Genomic DNA, 18,784 nt, shown 5'->3' with positions numbered 1-18,784 from the left:
AAGGGCCGGAAGTATACAGAATGGTGTCGTCTGCGTAGAGGTGGATCAGGGACTCACCAGCAGCAAGAGCGACCTCATTGATGTATACAGAGAAGAGAGTCGGTCCAAGAATTGAACCCTGTGGCACCCCCATAGAGACTGCCAGAGGTCCGGACAGCAGACCCTCCGATTTGACACACTGAACTCTATCAGAGAAGTAGTTGGTGAACCAGGCGAGGCAATCATTTGAGAAACCAAGGCTGTCGAGTCTGCCGATGAGGATATGGTGATTGACAGAGTCGAAAGCCTTGGCCAGATCAATGAATACGGCTGCACAGTAATGTTTCTTATCGATGGCGGTTAAGATATCGTTTAAGACCTTGAGCGTGGCTGAGGTGCACCCATGACCAGCTCTGAAACCGGATTGCATAGCAGAGAAGGTATGGTGAGATTCGAAATGGTCGGTAATCTGTTTGTTGACTTGGCTTTCGAAGACCTTAGAAAGGCACGGTAGGATAGATATAGGTCTGTAGCAGTTTGGGTCAAGAGTGTCCCCCCCTTTGAAGAGGGGGATGACCGCAGCTGCTTTCCAATCTTTGGGAATCTCAGACGACACGAAAGAGAGGTTGAACAGGCTAGTAATAGGGGTGGCAACAATTTCGGCAGATAATTTTAGGAAGAAAGGGTCCAGATTGTCTAGCCCGGCTGATTTGTAGGGGTCCAGATTTTGCAGCTCTTTCAGAACATCAGCTGAATAGATTTGGGAGAAGGAGAAATGGGGAAGGCTTGGGCGAGTTGCTGTTGGGGGTGCAGTGCTGTTGTCCGGGGTAGGAGTAGCCAGGTGGAAAGCATGGCCAGCCGTACAAAAATGCTTATTGAAATTCTCAATTATGGTGGATTTATCAGTGGTGACAGTGTTTCCTATCTTCAGTGCAGTGGGCAGCTGGGAGGAGGTGTTCTTATTCTCCATGGACTTTACAGTGTCCCAGAACTTTTTTGAGTTAGTGTTGCAGGAAGCAAATTTCTGCTTGAAAAAGCTAGCCTTGGCTTTTCTAACTGCCTGTGTATAATGATTTCTAGCTTCCCTGAACAGCTGCATATCACGGGGGCTGTTCGATGCTAATGCAGAACGCCATAGGATGTTTTTGTGTTGGTTAAGGGCAGTCAGGTCTGGGGAGAACCAAGGGCTATATCTGTTCCTGGTTCTAAATTTCTTAAATGGGGCATGTTTATTTAAGATGGTTAGGAAGGCATTTAAAAAAAATATCCAGGCATCCTCTACTGACGGGATGAGATCAATATCCTTCCAGGATACCCCGGCCAGGTCGATTAGAAAGTCCTGCTCGCAGAAGTGTTTCAGGGAGCGTTTTACAGTGATGAGTGGAGGTCGTTTGACCGCTGACCCATTACGGATGCAGGCAATGAGGCAGTGATCGCTGAGATCTTGGTTGAAGACAGCAGAGGTGTATTTAGAGGGGAAGTTGGTTAGGATGATATCTATGAGGGTGCCCGTGTTTAAGGTTTTGGGGAGGTACCTGGTAGGTTCATTGATTATTTGTGTGAGATTGAGGGCATCAAGTTTAGATTGTAGGATGGCTGGGGTGTTAAGCATATTCCAGTTTAGGTCGCCTAGCAGCACGAACTCTGAAGATAGATGGGGGGCAATCAGTTCACATATGGTGTCCAGAGCACAGCTGGGGGCAGAGGGTGGTCTATAGCAGGCGGCAACGGTGAGAGACTTGTTTTTAGAGAGGTGGATTTTTAAAAGTAGAAGTTCGAATTGTTTGGGTACAGACCTGGATAGTAGGACAGAACTCTGCAGGCTATCTTTGCAGTAGATTGCAACACCGCCCCCTTTGGCAGTTCTATCTTGTCTGAAAATGTTGTAGTTTGGAATTAAAATGTCTGAGTTTTTGGTGGTCTTCCTAAGCCAGGATTCAGACACAGCTAGAACATCCGGGTTGGCAGAGTGTGCTAAAGCAGTGAATAGAACAAACTTAGGGAGGAGGCTTCTAATGTTAACATGCATGAAACCAAGGCTATTACGGTTACAGAAGTCGTCAAAAGAGAGCGCCTGGGGAATAGGAGTGGAGCTAGGCACTGCAGGGCCTGGATTCACCTCTACATCGCCAGAGGAACATAGGAGGAGTAGAATAAGGGTACGGCTAAAAGCTATGAGAATTGGTCGTCTAGAACGTCTGGAACATAGAGTAAAAGGAGGTTTCTGGGGGCGATAAAATAGCATCAAGGTATAATGTACAGACAAATGTATGGTAGGATGTGAATACAGTGGAGGTAAACCTAGGTATTGAGTGATGAAGAGAGAGATATTGTCTCTAGAAACATCGTTGAAACCAGGAGATGTCATTGCATGTGTGGGTGGTGGAACTAATAGGTTGGATAAGGTATAGTGAGCAGGACTATAGGCTCTACAGTGAAATAAGCCAATAAACACTAACCAGAACAGAAATGGACAAGACATATTGACATTAAGGAGAGGCATGCTTAGTCGAGTGATCAAAAGGGTCCGGTGAGTGGAGAGGTTGGTTGGTGATTTAGACAGCTAGCCAGGGCATCGGTAGCAAGCTAGCATAGGATGGAGGTCTGTTGTTAGCCACCTCCTGCGCTCCGTCAGTAGATTAGTGGGGTTCCGTGTGGTAGAGGGGATCAATCCAAATCACACAACAACAACAAAAATAAAAACAATAGATATAGTTATAGAGGCCCAAGAAAAAAACATAATAATAATAATAAAAAATAAAAAAAATTGTCCGATTGTCTATTCAGATAGCAGCCGGTAAGACAGCTAACGGTTAGCAGGCCGCAGATGGGCGTTCAGGTGACTAAGAACCTAATGGTGTCACACCCTGATCTGTTTCACCGGTATTGTACTTGTCTCCACCACATTCCAGGTGTCACCCATTTTCCCCATTATCCCCTGTGCATTTATACCTGTTTTCTCTGTTTGTCTGTCAGTTCATCTTGTCTCGTCAAGACTACCAGCGTGTTTCCCCCATACTCCTGCTTCTCTGTAGCTCCTGTTTTTCTAGTTTTTCCAGTATTGACCACTTCACCTGCCCTGAGCCTGCTGTTCTGTACCTGACACTGCCCTGGTTACCGACCTCTGCCTGCCCCTTGTTGTTTTATTAAACATCTGTGATTCGAACTATCTGGGTCTTATCCTGATAGATGATCACTGTGACAGAGCTCTAGAGTTCCTCTCTGGAGATTGGAGAAGCTTCCAGAAGGACAACCATCTCTGCAGTACTTCACCAATCAGCCCTTTATGGTAGGCAGAAGCTACTCTTCCTGGGATTTATTATGGATCTCAAATAGTTCCTGTCAAGGCAGGAACTACACTTCCTGGGCAATCAAACAAGCAAAGCATCAGTATAGAGACAAAGTAGAGTTGCAATTCAACGGGTCAAACACGAGACTTATGTGGCAGGGTCTACAGTCAATCACAGATTACAAATAGAAAACCAGCCCCGGAATAAACTGCGTTGAATACCGGAGAAAAAGAACTCACGCGGGCGCCAAAAGACTAGAGTCCTTCTGAGGGATGCTTCAAAAGAATATGAATACTTCTTCATTTTTCATGAAACCATTTCTGAAGACTTTTGACATCTAGTAGAAGTAGAACTGCAATCTGGGTCCTAATTATTAGACTTTCCCATAGAAAAGCTTTGAAAAGTACAATGACCTCCATCCTGGATGGATTGTCCTCTGGGTTTCACCTGCCAAAAAAGTTATGTTATACTCACAGACATTATCTTAACAGTTTTAGAAACTTTACAATGTTGTCTATCCAATAGTAAAATGCATATGCATATCCCAGCCTCTGGGCCTGAGTAACAGCCAGTTTACTTTGGGCACCTCAGTCAACCAAACTGCCCCCTAGCCTTAAAAAGTTATTTGGGTCAAACGTGTCGGGTAGCCTTCCACAAGCTTCTCACACTAAGTTGGGTGAATTTTGGCCCATTCCTCCTGACAGAGCTGGTGTAACGGAGTCATGTTTGTAGGCCTCCTTGCTTGCACACGCTTTTTCAGTTCTGTCCACAAATTTTCTATAGGTTTGAGGTCGGGGCTTTGTGATGGCCACTCCAATACCTTGACTTTGTTGCCCTTAAGCCATTTTGCCACAACTTTGAAAGTATGCTTGGGGTCATTGTCCATTTGGAAGACCCATTTGCGACCAAGCTTTAACTTCCTGACCGATGTCTTGAGATGTTGCTTCAATATATCCACATAATTTTTCTTCCGCATGAAGCCATCTATTTTGTGAAGTGCACCAGTCCCTCGTGCAGCAAAGCACCCCCACAACATGATGCTGCCACCCCGTGCTTCACGGTTGGGATGACTTGCAAGCCTCCCCCTTTTTCCTCCAAACATAATGATTGTCGTTATGGCAAAACAGTTCTATTTTGGTTTCATCAGACAAGAGGGACAGAACGCGTCTCCTTCCTGAGCGGTATGACGGCTGCGTGGTCCCATGGTGTTAATACTTGGGTGCTATTGTTTGTACACATGAACATGGTACCTTCAGGCGTTTGGAAATTTGGCTGATTTCTTTTGATTTTCCCATGATGTCAAGCAAAGAGGCACTGAGTTTTAAGGTAGGCCTTGAAATACATCCACAAGTACACCTCCAATTGACTCAAATGATGTCAATTAGCCTATCAGAAGCTTCTAAAGCCATGATGTCATTTTCTGGAGTTTTCCAAGCTGTATAAAGGCACAGTCAACTTAGTGTATGTCCACTTCTGACCCACTGGAACTGTGATACAGTGAATTATAAGTAAAATAATCTGTCTGTAAACAATTATTGGAACAATTACTTATTTCATACACAAAGATGATGTCCCAACCGACTTGCCAAATCTATAGCTTGCTAACAAAAAATGTGTGTAGTGGTTGAAAAATACGTTTGAACCTTTCTAGGATAGGGGATGCTAGCGTCTCACTTGGCCAAAAGCCAGGGAAAATGCAGCGCGGCAAATTCAACACATGAACACATGTAAGATACAAAATTAAATCTACACTCATGGGGGATCCAGCCAACATATCAGATTTTAAAAAGGCTTTTTGCAAAAGCATAAGAAGCTATTATCTGATGATAGCACAACAGTAAACAAAGAGAGTAGCATATTTCAAACCTGCAGGCGCTACACAATTTGAACTTCTACTTTTAAAAATCCACCTCTCTAAAAACAAGTCTCTCACCGTTGCCGCCTGCTATAGACCACCCTCTTCCCCCAGCTGTGCTCTGGACACCATATGTGAACTGATTGCCCCCCATCTATCTTCAGAGTTCGTGCTGCTAGGCGACCTAAACTGGTACATGCTTAACACCCCAGCCATCCTACAATCTAAACTTGATGCCCTCAATCTCACACAAATTATCAATGAACCTACCAGGTACCTCCCCAAAGCCTTAAACACGGGCACCCTCATAGATATCATCCTAACCAACTTCCCCTCTAAATACACCTCTGCTGTCTTCAACCAAGATCTCAGCGATCACTGCCTCATTGCCTGCATCCGTAATGGGTCAGCGGTCAAACGACCTCCACTCATCACTGTAAAACGCTCCCTGAAACACTTCTGCGAGCAGGCCTTTCTAATCGACCTGGCCGGGGTATCCTGGAAGGATATTGATCTCATCCCGTCAGTAGAGGATGCCTGGATATTTTTTTTAAATGCCTTCCTAACCATCTTAAATAAACATGCCCCATTCAAGAAATTTAGAACCTGGAACAGATATAGCCCTTGGTTCTCCCCAGACCTGACTGCCCTTAACCAACACAAAAACATCCTATGGCGTTCTGCATTAGCATCGAACAGCCCCCGTGATATGCAGCTGTTCAGGGAAGCTAGAAACCATTATACACAGGCAGTTAGAAAAGCCAAGGCTAGCTTTTTCAAGCAGAAATTTGCTTCCTGCAACACTAACTCAAAAAAGTTCTGGGACACTGTAAAGTCCATGGAGAATAAGAACACCTCCTCCCAGCTGCCCACTGCACTAAAGATAGGAAACACTGTCACCACTGATAAATCCACCATAATTGAGAATTTCAATAAGCATTTTTCTACGGCTGGCCATGCTTTCCACCTGGCTACTCCTACCCCGGACAACAGCACTGCACCCCCAACAGCAACTCGCCCAAGCCTTCCCCATTTCTCCTTCTCCCAAATCCATTCAGCTGATGTTCTGAAAGAGCTGCAAAATCTGGACCCCTACAAATAAGCCGGGCTAGACAATCTGGACCCTTTCTTTCTAAAATTATCTGCCGAAATTGTTGCCACCCCTATTACTAGCCTGTTCAACCTCTCTTTCGTGTCGTCTGAGATTCCCAAAGATTGGAAAGCAGCTGCGGTCATCCCCCTCTTCAAAGGGGGGGACACTCTTGACCCAAACTGCTACAGACCTATATCTATCCTACCGTGCCTTTCTAAGGTCTTCGAAAGCCAAGTCAACAAACAGATTACCGACCATTTCGAATCTCACCATACCTTCTCTGCTATGCAATCTGGTTTCAGAGCTGGTCATGGGTGCACCTCAGCCACGCTCAAGGTCCTAAACGATATCTTAACCGCCATCGATAAGAAACATTACTGTGCAGCCGTATTCATTGATCTGGCCAAGGCTTTCGACTCTGTCAATCACCATATCCTCATCGGCAGACTCGACAGCCTTGGTTTCTCAAATGATTGCCTCGCCTGGTTCACCAACTACTTCTCTGATAGAGTTCAGTGTGTCAAATCGGAGGGTCTGCTGTCCGGACCTCTGGCAGTCTCTATGGGGGTGCCACAGGGTTCAATTCTTGGACCGACTCTCTTCTCTGTATACATCAATGAGGTCGCTCTTGCTGCTGGTGAGTCCCTGATCCACCTCTACGCAGACGACACCATTCTGTATACTTCCGGCCCTTCTTTGGACACTGTGTTAACAACCCTCCAGGCAAGCTTCAATGCCATACAACTCTCCTTCCGTGGCCTCCAATTGCTCTTAAATACAAGTAAAACTAAATGCATGCTCTTCAACCGATCGCTACCTGCACCTACCCGCCTGTCCAACATCACTACTCTGGACGGCTCTGACTTAGAATACGTGGACAACTACAAATACTTAGGTGTCTAGTTAGACTGTAAACTCTCCTTCCAGACCCATATCAAACATCTCCAAAGTTAAATGTAGAATTGGCTTCCTATTTCGCAACAAAGCATCCTTCACTCATGCTGCCAAACATACCCTTGTAAAACTGACCATCCTACCAATCCTCGACTTTGGCGATGTCATTTACAAAATAGCCTCCAATACCCTACTCAACAAATTGGATGCAGTCTATCACAGTGCAATCCGTTTTATCACCAAAGCCACATATACTACCCACCATTGCGACCTGTACGCTCTCGTTGGCTGGCCCTCGCTTCATACTCGTCGCCAAACCCACTGGCTCCATGTCATCTACAATAGCCTGCTAGGTAAAGTCCCCCCTTATCTCAGCTCGCTGGTCACCATAGCATCTCCCACCTGTAGCACACGCTCCAGCAGGTATATCTCTCTAGTCACCCCCAAAACCAATTCTTTCTTTGGCCGCCTCTCCTTCCAGTTCTCTGCTGCCAATGACTGGAACGAACTACAAAAATCTCTGAAACTGGAAACACTTATCTCCCTCACTAGCTTTAAGCACCAACTGTCAGAGCAGCTCACAGATTACTGCACCTGTACATAGCCCACCTATAATTTAGCCCAAACAACTACCTCTTTCCCAACTGTATTTAATTTTTATTTATTTATTTATTTTGCTCCTTTGCACCCCATTATTTTTATTTCTACTTTGCACATTCTTCCATTGCAAAACTACCATTCCAGTATTTTACTTGCTATATTGTATTTACTTTGCCATCATGGCCTTTTTTGCCTTTACCTCCCTTCTCACCTCATTTGCTCACATTGTATATAGACTTGTTTATACTGCATTATTGACTGCATGTTTGTTTTTACTCCATGTGTAACTCTGTGTCGTTTTATCTGTCGAGCTGCTTTGCTTTATCTTGGCCAGGTCGCAATTGTAAATGAGAACTTGTTCTCAACTTGCCTACCTGGTTAAATAAAGGTTAAATAAATAAATAAATAAATAAACACAAAACGTAGAAATAAAATATAAATCATGCCTTACCTTTGACGAGCTTCTTTTGTAGGCACTCCAATATGTACCCTAAACATCACAATTGGTCCTTTTGTTCAATTAATTCCATCCATATATATCCAAAAAGTCCATTTATTTGGCCCGTTTGATCCAGAAAAAAACAGCTTACAAAATATCTCAAAAGTTACCTGTAAACTTTGCCAAAACATTTCAAACTACTTTTGTAATACAACTTGAGGTATTTTTAAACGTTAATAATCGATCAAATTGAAGACGGGTCTATCTGTGTTCAATACAGGTAGACAACAAACCAACGCTACTTTTCAAGACTTGCGCAACTCTCAACAGTGTTACCCAGTTCCTGGATGGCCATACTTCTTCATTGCACAAAGAAATAACCTCAACCAAATTCCAAAGACTGGTGACATCCAGTGGAAGCGGTAGGAACTGCAAACAAGTGCCTAAGAAATATTGTTTCCCAATGAGAAATCACTGAACAGACAGAGACCTCAAAAAAATCTGAATGGTTAGTCCTTGGGGTTTTGCCTGCTACATAAGTTATGTTATACTCACATGATTCAAACAGTTTTAGAAACTTCAGAGTGTTATCTATCCATATCTACTCTTATATTCTTGGCATGAGTAGCAGGAAGTTGAAATTGGGCATGCTATTTATCTAAAAGTGAAAATGCTGCCCCCTATACCTTAAGAAGTTAATCTTGGGGATAGTGAGACGCTAGCATCCCAAGTGGCCAATAGCTTCGGGAAATGCAGAGCGCCAAATTCAAATAAAACGCGTTAAAACTCAAACTTTCATTAAATCACACGTGCAGGGTACTCAATTAAAGCTACACTCGTTGTGAATCCAGCCAACATGTCAGATTTTAAAAATGCTTTTTGGCGAAAGCATGAGCAGCTATTATCTGATAGCATGCACCCCCCTGAACCAGCTGAACCAGTTGTAAACAAAAGAACTAGCGTAGCAGGCGCTACACAAAACGCTGAAATAAAATATAAAACATGCATTACCTTTGACGAGCTTCTTTGTTGGCACTCCAATATGTCCCATAAACAATTGGTCCTTTTTTTTGATTAATTCCGTCCATGTATACCCAAAATGTCCATTTATAAAGCAGGTTTGATCCGGAAAAAAACTGCTTTCCAAAACACAACGTCACTACAAAACATTTCAAAAGGTGCCTATAAACTTTGCCAAAATATTTCAAACTACTTTTGTAATACAACTTTAACTTTTTAAACGTTAATAATCGATCAAATTGTAGACGGGGGAATCTGTATTCGATAGAGCAAGTAAACAAAACATGCACCATTTTCCCTCTTGCGTAACTATCAACAGTGTAACGTTGTTCCAGGATGTGCCTCTTCTTCGTTTCACCAATGATTAACTTCAACCCAATTCCAAAGACTGGTGACATCCTGTGGAAGTCGTAGGAACTGTAAAATGGTCGCTATCTAATTTCCCTTGGCAAAGACAACTGAGGGAACAGTCAGAGGAAAAAAATATATATAATTCTGAACAGTTTTTCCTCCTCCAGTTTTGCCTGCTACATAAGTTCTGTTATAGTCACAGACATGATTGAACCAGTTTTAGAAACGTCGGAGTGTTTTCTATCCACACCTACTAATCATATGCATATAATATATTCCTGGCATGAGTAGCAGGAAGTTGAAATTGTGCACGCTATTTATCCAAAAGTGGAAATGCTGCCCCCTATACCTTAAGAAGTTTTAATAGAGTGGGTTAGGTCTGCTCTATACCAATTAGCATACCCCCTGAGTCTATTCCCTGTTTCACACCTGGTAGTTGGTGGATGGGACTAGCAGCTCTCTGTAACCTCGAGCACAACCAGTGGGTCCGTCTCCTCTATAACATGTTTCTTGTAGGATGACAATGTCTGTATTTCTGATTTATTTTATGCAATCGAGGTTCCTGCTCTTTGGGCCAAAGGCAGTCCTTGAATATTCCAGGATGAGATGGTGAAGGCTTTGTGTTCCATAGTGTCTAGTGTTGTTTTGGTGTGGTTTAGGCCGGGACCATTGCAGTAGGTGTGCGCAGAGCATGTTGAGCATCTGATACATACCTCTTAGGTCACAGGATGGGGCTTGGGCGGGTGTAATAGTGGGGGTTGGGCCTGTTGCTCTCCTCACAGCCTTATGTGCGGCTGTGATGTTGATGTCCTTGCTGCAGGGGCATGGGGCATGGGGGATAGAAGGGGCATAGGTATTATCTGGGGGGGACTATTTAGAGTGTGGCCAGGGTTTGTTTGGGGTGGTCTCAGCTGGGTGGGGAGTGGCTGGTGAAGCTGTGGTCTGGGTGTGGGTCCTCTTAGCGTGGGTTCTCTCGGTGCAGGTCCTTCAGGAGGGGGTCTCGCAGGTCTGAGAGGGTGTCTCGTGGTCAGGGAGGGGTGTCCTTTGCTCTGTTGCCCGTGTGTCAAGTGCTGGGGCTGAAGTTGAGGGTGACGTCCTGGCAAAAGTTGGGAATTCTGCCTTGTAGAGGTGAACCTGGTTGTGAAGGATATTCGAATCCATGGTGGAGTGGTGGGCCTGGAAGACGTTCGGTTTTGAGGCACAGTCACGGGAAATGCTTGCATTCACCCGCTGGAGGGTGTCTTTTCGTGGTAGCAGTGTGAAGAACTTTGTGTGCATTGTGTAAAGTGGAAGAAGCTCTTTCAAACACTCCCTTGTGTGCTGTGGCCACCCTTTCCCGCTGGGCCCTCAGGTCGTTTGTGCCCGTGTGAATTATGATGTGACTGGGGGATCCTAGTCTTTCCTCTGACAACAGCTCCAGGGGCATGCCTAGTGTTTGGACACCAGAGTTTAGCCACTTTGTGTTTGGGGAAAAGTTTATATTCTCCTGAATGTATTTGCCATTTGAGTCAATGAAGAGCACAATCTCTGGATTTTATGTGTCCTCAATGGATGTGTGGGGTTTGTCAGGGGAAAAGTTTATATTCTCCTGAATGTATTTGCCATTTGAGTCAATGAAGAGCACAATCTCTGGCTTTTATGTGTCCTCAATGGACGTGTGGGGTTTGTCAGGAGGGATATCTGGGGAGCTGACAGGGGGGCTGTTAGGAGGAGGTGGGGTCTGTTGGGTTGGTGGGTCCTGTGTCGTCTGTCCCATTGTGGTGTTGAGGTTGTGGCCTGGGTCTGACGTGGGCTGTTCTGCTGGCTTCTCTGGGGGAGTGTCCTGCTCTCTGTCACATCTCAACTTTCACACCTTCTCCTTCAGTGCTGTTAGCTGTGCCAAGTGCTCCTCTCCCTCCTCCTTCAGTTCTCTCACCTCAGTCTGTTGTTTAGCCAGCTCTCTCAGACAGCTGTCCATCTTCACCTTCAGCCCTTCGGGACTTGTTCGTAGGGTGTTGTTGTGCTGGTCTGTTTTGAGGTTTGTTCTGTATTGTGTGGACTAGCTCTCTGAGCTCCACCATGTCTCTCCCCAGCTCTCTGAGCTCCACCATGTCTCTCTCCAGCTCTCTGAGCTCCACCATGTCTCTCTCCAGCTCTGTGAATGTATCCCTCTCAGTAATGGAGGAGCAGTGCAGTTGTGGGACCTGGGTGTGTACAGTGCTGGAGGGGGGTGACTATACTTGTCTGCAGGACAGATTGAAGAGGTGTGATCAGACTCACTCAGGATGGGGGAGTCGTCACAGAGAGAGACAGCTTTTCCTGTACTGCTGGAACTGCTTAAAGATTTTATTTATTTATTTATTTATTTATTTTACCTTTATTTAACCAGGTAGGCAAGTTGAGAACAAGTTCTCATTTACAATTGCGACCTGGCCAAGATAAAGCAAAGCAGTTCGACAGATACAACGACACAGAGTTACACATGGAGTAAAACAAACATACAGTCAATAATGCAGTATAAACAAGTCTATATACAATGTGAGCAAATGAGGTGAGAAGGGAGGTAAAGGCAAAAAAAGCCATGATGGCAAAGTAAATACAATATAGCAAGTAAAATACTGGAATGGTAGTTTTGCAATGGAAGAATGTGCAAAGTAGAAATTATTTTTAAAAAGATGCCCTGCACCATTACTGTCCCATACTTGTACACGTTGACAGAGGTTGTTTTTATTTTTATTTAACCTTTATTTAACTAGGCAAGTCAGTTAAGAACAAATTCTTATTTACATTGACAGCCTACCAAAAGGAAAATGGCCTCCTGTGGGGACGGGGGCTGGGATTAAAAATAAATAACATATACATATAGGACAAAACACACATCACGACCAGATAGACACCACAACACCACATAAAGACCTATGAAAGAATGCTGTTCATCGACTACAGCTCAGCCTTCAACACCATAGTTCCCTCCAAGCTCATCATCAACCTGGATTCCCTGGGTGTCAACCCCGCCCTGTGCAACTGGATGCTGGACTTCCTGACGAGCCGCCCCCAGATGGTAAAGGTAGGAAACAACATCTCCACTCCGCTGATCCTCAACACTGCGGCCCCACAAGGGTGCGTGCTCAGCCCCCTCCTGTACTCACTGTTCACCCATGACTGTGTGGCCATGCACGTCTCCAACTCAATCATCAAGTTTGCAGACAACACAACAGTAGTATACTTGATTACCGACAATGATGAGACAGCCTATAGGGAGGAGGTGAGGGTATTCAAAATGTGTGGTGTCGGAAAAACATCCTCTCATTCAACGTCAATAAAACAAAGGAGATGATCGTGGACTTCAGGAAACAGAATAGGGACAGGACAGCAGTGGAGTAGGTGGAAAGTTTTAAGTTCCTCGGTGTACACATTACTGACAAACTGAAATGGTCCATCCACACAGACAGTGTGGTGAAGAAGGCACAACAGCGCCTCCTCAACCTCAGGAGGCTGAAGAAATTTGTCTTGTCACCTAAAATCCTCACAAACCTTTACAGATGCGCAATTGAGAGCATCCTGTCAGGCTGCATCACCGCCTGGTATGGCAACTGCACCGCCCATAACCGCAGAGCTCTCCAGAAGGTGGTGAGGTCTGCACAGTGCATCACCGGGGGCAAACTACCTGCCCTCCAGGACACCTACACCACCCTGGGTGGTTCTGACCTAGAATATGTGGACTATAAACTATAAATACCTAGGTGTCTGGCTAGACTGTAAACTCTCCTTCCAGACTCATATTAAACATCTCCAATCCAAAATCAAATCTAGAATCAACTTTCTATTTCGCAACAAAACCTCCTTCACTCACACCGCCAAACTTACCCTAGTAAAACGGACTATCCTACCGATCCTCGACTTCGAGGTCATCTACAAAATAGCTTCCAATACTCTACTCAGCAAACTGGATGCAGTCTATAACAGTGCCGATCCGTTTTGTTACCAAATCACCTTATACCACCCACCACTACGACCTGTATGCTCTAGTCGGCTGGCCTTGCTACATATTCATCGCCAGAGCCACTGGCTCTAGGTCATCTATAAGTCCATGCTAGAGTCTATATACATTGTGTGCAAAAGGCATGAATAATTACAATTTTGCAGATTAACACTGGAGTGATAAATGATCAGATGGTCATGTACAGGTAGAGATATTGTTGTGCAAAAGAGCAGAAAAGTAAATGAATAAAAACAGTATGGGGATGAGGTAGGTGAAAATGGGTGGGATATTTACCAATAGACTATGTACAGCTGCAGCGATCAGTTAGCTGCTCAGATAGCAGATGTTTGAAGTTGGTGAGGGTGATAAAAGTCTCCAACTTCAGCGATTTTTCAATTCGTTCCAGTCACAGGCAGCAGAGTACTGGAACGAAAGGCGGCCAAATGAGGTGTTGGCTTTAGGGATGATCAGTGAGATACACCTGCTGGAGCGCGTGCTACGGATGGGTGTTGCCATCGTGACCAGTGAACTGAGATAAGGCGGAGCTTTACCTAGCATGGACTTGTAGATGACCTGGAGCCAGTGGGTCTGGAGCCGAATATGTAGCGAGGGCCAGCCGACTAGAGCGTACAAGTCGCAGTGGTGGGTGGTATAAGGTGCTTTAGTGACAAAACGGATGGCACTGTGATAAACTGCATCCAGTTTGCTGAGTAGAGTGTTGAAAGCAATTTTGTAGATGACATCGCCAAAGTCGAGGATCGGTAGGATAGTCAGTTTTACTAGGGTAAGTTTGGCGGCGGGAGTGAAGGAGGCTTTGTTGCGGAATAGAAAGCCGATTCTTGATTTGATTTTCGATTGGAGATGTTTGATATGAGTCTGGAAGGAGAGTTTACAGTCTAGCCAGACACCTAGGTACTTATAGATGTCCACATATTCAAGGTCAGAACCATCCAGGGTAGTGATGCTGGTCAGGCGTGCGGGTGCAGGCTTCATTGCCCTTTATTCTAAGCAATGTTGTGCTGCTATTTTTATTGACTTGGCCAAAGCTTTTGATACGGTAGACCATTCCATTTTTATGGGCCGGCTAAGGAGAATTGGTGTCTCAGACTGGGGCGAAGGTTCACCTTCCAGCAGGACAACGACCCTAAACACACCGCCAAGACAATGCAGGATTGGTTTCGGGAGAAGTCTCTGAATGTCCTTGAGTGTCCCAATCTCTGGAGAGATCTGAAAATAGCTTTGCAGCAACGCTCCCCATCCAACCTGACAACTTGAGAGGATTTGCAGAGAAGAATGGGAGAAACTCCTCAAGTACAGGTGTGCCAAGCTTGTAGCATTATACCCAAGAATACTTAAGGCTGTAATCACTGCCAAATGTGCTTCAACTAAGCACCGAGTACAGGGTCTGAATACTTATGAAAATGTCATTTCAATTTTGTGTTTTTTATTTTTTATAAATGAGCAAAAAATGTATAAAACTGTTTTTTGCTTTGTCATTATGGGGTAATGTGTGTAGATTGATGACAGGGGGAAAAATAATTTAATACATTTTAGAATAAGGCTGTAACCTAACAAAATGTGGAAAAAATCAAGGGGTTGGAATACTTTCCGGAGGCACTGTAGTTTCAGACTGAACATTACTCACTGTGTTGGATGGTATTTCCAGGATTCCGCTGTGTTTCTTCTGCAGATTTTGGTTTGTTGGAAGTTTTTTTCTTGATATTCTTTTGTAGTAATAATCCATTCAGTTAATTTTGTCCAAAATCAAGGTTTTACGTATGGAATTTCGATTTGGATTGAAGGTTTTGATGTGGAGGTTAGTATCCTGTATAAATCCTTGTGACAAAATTCAAGTTTATAACTTTAATTCAAAATTTCATTTTTGAAGAACTCAGGGGCCCATGGGCTCATGACCTCTCTTTCTCGCTCTATATTTCTCTCCTTCCCGACCCCCTCATCTCTCGTTCCTGCCCCACCGCTCTCTCTCTCTCTTTCTCTCCTTGCCCCACCTCCCTCCGCTCCCTCCATCTCTCCCCTCCCCCTCTTCCTCCCCGCCCTCTCTCCCTCTCTCTTCTCTCTTTCTCTCCTTGCCCCACCTCCCTCCGCTCCCTCCATCTCTCCCCTCCCCCTCTTCCTCCCCGCCCTCTCTCCCTCTCTCTTCTCTCTTTCTCTCCTTGCCCCACCTCCCTCCGCTCCCTCCATCTCTCCCCTCCCCCTCTTCCTCCCCGCCCTCTCTCCCTCTCTCTTCTCTCTTTCTCTCCTTGCCCCACCTCCCTCCGCTCCCTCCATCTCTCCCCTCCCCCTCTTCCTCCCCGCCCTCTCTCCCTCTCTCTTCTCTCTTTCTCTCCTTGCCCCACCTCCCTCCGCTCCCTCCATCTCTCCCCTCCCCCTCTTCCTCCCCGCCCTCTCTCCCTCTCTCTTCTCTCTCTCTCACTATGTGTTTTATTAATAATTCTCTCTCTCCGCTACAGTTGGAAGTTTTTCCCTTCAGAAGATAACTTTCTAGAAGTTTCTATAAATTAATAAGAGTGTGTTTCCCTGTGAAGCCTGAAGCTTTGAAGCAGGCGTATTGATCTAGCAGGTGAGTCGGCAGGACGGATGACGACTTCAAACATAATCCAATGTTCCTGTAGAGAGTCCTGAACAATACCATATTATACTGCCATACCACTCACCTAAACTGTGTGCGTCTCTGTGTGTGTGTGGACGTTTTAACGGTACTTGTGGGGACCACAAGTTCCCACAAGAATAGTATGAAAACAAAAATTTGACCAACTGAGTACATTTTGTTAGTCCCAACAGGGTCAAATGCTAAGTGTTAAGTTTAGAATTAGTGTTAGGGTTTGAATTAGGTTTAGGGTTAGGAGCTAGGGTTAGTTTTAGGAGCTAGGGTTAGTTTTAGGAGCTATGGTTAGTTTTAGGAGCTAGGGTTAGTTTTAGGGTTAGGAGCTAGGGTTAGTTTTAGGGTTAGGAGCTAGGGTTAGTTTTAGGGTTAGGAGCTAGGGTTAGTTTTAGGGTTAGGAGCTAGGGTTAGTTTTAGGGTTAGGAGCTAGGGTTAGTTTTAGGGTTAGGAGCTAGGGTTCGTTTTAGGGTTAGGAGCTAGGGTTAGTTTTAGGGTTAGGAGCTAGGGTTCGTTTTAGGGTTAGGAGCTAGGGTTAGTTTTAGGGTTAGGAGCTAGGGTTAGAGGGTTAGGGTTAGGGTTAGGTGTGTGTGTTGTGTCATGCGAGGGCATTTGTGTTTGAGTGCAGTGTCTGGTGGAGGAGGTATTGGCCTGGTGGAGGAGGTATTGGCCTGGTAGAGGAGGCATGGGCCTGGTGGAGGAGGCATGGGCCTGGTGGAGGAGGCATGGGCCTGGTGGAGGAGGCATGGGCCTGGTGGAGGAGGCATTGGCCTGGTGGAGGAGGCATTGGCCTGGTGGAGTAGGTATGGGCCTGGTGGAGGAGGTAGTATGTTTGTATTTTGTCACATTTTGTCACACTTATATAGGCAGAAACTGAAACAGGAAATGCCCGTGCTCAGGTCTGTTCAATGATGGTCCGACCAACCGGATTCCACGCTTCAAGATTGCTTCGATTACGTGGACTGGGATATGTTCCGGATAGCCTCAGACAACAACATTGATGTATACGATGATTCGGTGAGCAAGTTTATTAGCAAATGCATTGTTGATGCTGTACTTAAAACCTTCCCCAACCAGAAACTGTGGATTGATGGCAGCATTCTTGCAAACCTGAAAGCGCGAACCACTGCTTTTAACCTCTAGCGTCGAGCAATCCCGTATCCAGGAGCGTAATCATAGTCTCAAGCTCATTACCATAACGCAACGTTTCCTATTCATGAAAATCGCTAATTAAATGAAATAAATATATTCAAACACAGGCTTAGCATTTTGTTAACAACACTGTCATCTCATATTTTCAAAATGTGCTTTTCAACCAAAGCTACACAAGCATTTGTGTAAGAGTATTGATAGCCTAGCATAGCATTAAGCCTAGCATTCAGCAGGCAACATTTTCACAAAAACAAGAAAAGCATTCAAATAAAATAATTTACCTTTGAAGAACTTCGGATGTTTTCAATAACGAGACTCTCAGTTAGATAGTAAATGTTCATTTTTTCACAAAATATTATTTGTGTAGATGAAATCGCTCTGTTTTGTTCATCACGTTTGGCTAAGAAAAAGACCGGAAAATGCAGTCACTTACAAAGCTGAACTTTTTTCCAAATTAGCTCCATAATATCGACAGAAACATGGCAAACATTGTTTAGAATCAATCCTCAAGGCGTTTTTCATATATCTATTCGATAATCTATCAGTGGTGGCAGTTGGCTTCTCATCAGAAGCAAACGGAAAAATATTGCAGCTGGAGATTACGCAATAATTGCGACGGAGGACACCAAGCGACCACCTATATCCAAGAAGTTAATTATGGCAATACGACTGGAAACATGACCAAATACAAACAGTGTAGCTATTCCCTCCGCAATGCAATCAAACAAGCTAAGCGCAGTATAGAGACAAACTAGAGTCTAAATTCAAAGGCTCAGACACGAGAGGTATGTGGCAGGGTCTACAGTCAATCACAGATTACAAAAAGAAAACCAGCACTGTCTTGGACACCAATGTCTTGCTCCCAGACAAACTAAACAACTTCTATGCTCGCTTTGAGGAGACTACAGTGCCACTGACATAGCCTGCTACCAACACCTCTCCTTCAACGCAGCCAATGTGAGTAACTAACCCATTTAAACGTGTTAACCCTCGCAAGGCTGCCGATCCAGACGGCATCCCTAGCCTCGTCCTCAGAGCATGCACAGACCAGTTGGCTGTTGTGTTTACGGACATATTCAATCAATCCCTATCCCAGTCTGCTGTTCCCACATGCTTCAAGAAGGCCACCATTGTTCCTGTTCACAAGAAAGCTAAGGTATTGAGCTAAATGACTAACGCCCTGTAGCACTCACTTCCGTCATCATGAAGTGCTTTGAGAGACTAGTCAAGGACCATATCACCTCCACACTACCTGATACCCTAGACCCACTTCAATTTGCTTACCGTCCCAATATGTCCACAGACGACGCAATCACAATCACACTGCACACTGCACACTGCCCTAACCCATCTGGACAAGAGGAATACCTATGTAAGAATTCTGTTCATTGATTACAGCTCAGCATTTAACACCATAGTACCCTCCAAACTCGTCATTAAGCTCGAGACCCTGGGTCTCGAACCCGCCCTGTGCAACTGGGTTCTGGACTTCCTGACGGGCCCGCAGGTGGTGAGGGTAGGAAGCAACAT

The sequence above is a fragment of the Oncorhynchus kisutch genome, linkage group LG12 (genome assembly GCF_002021735.2).
Source record: "Oncorhynchus kisutch isolate 150728-3 linkage group LG12, Okis_V2, whole genome shotgun sequence".
NCBI classification, from domain to species: domain Eukaryota; kingdom Metazoa; phylum Chordata; class Actinopteri; order Salmoniformes; family Salmonidae; genus Oncorhynchus; species Oncorhynchus kisutch.
This window is presented reverse-complemented; position numbering follows the sequence as displayed.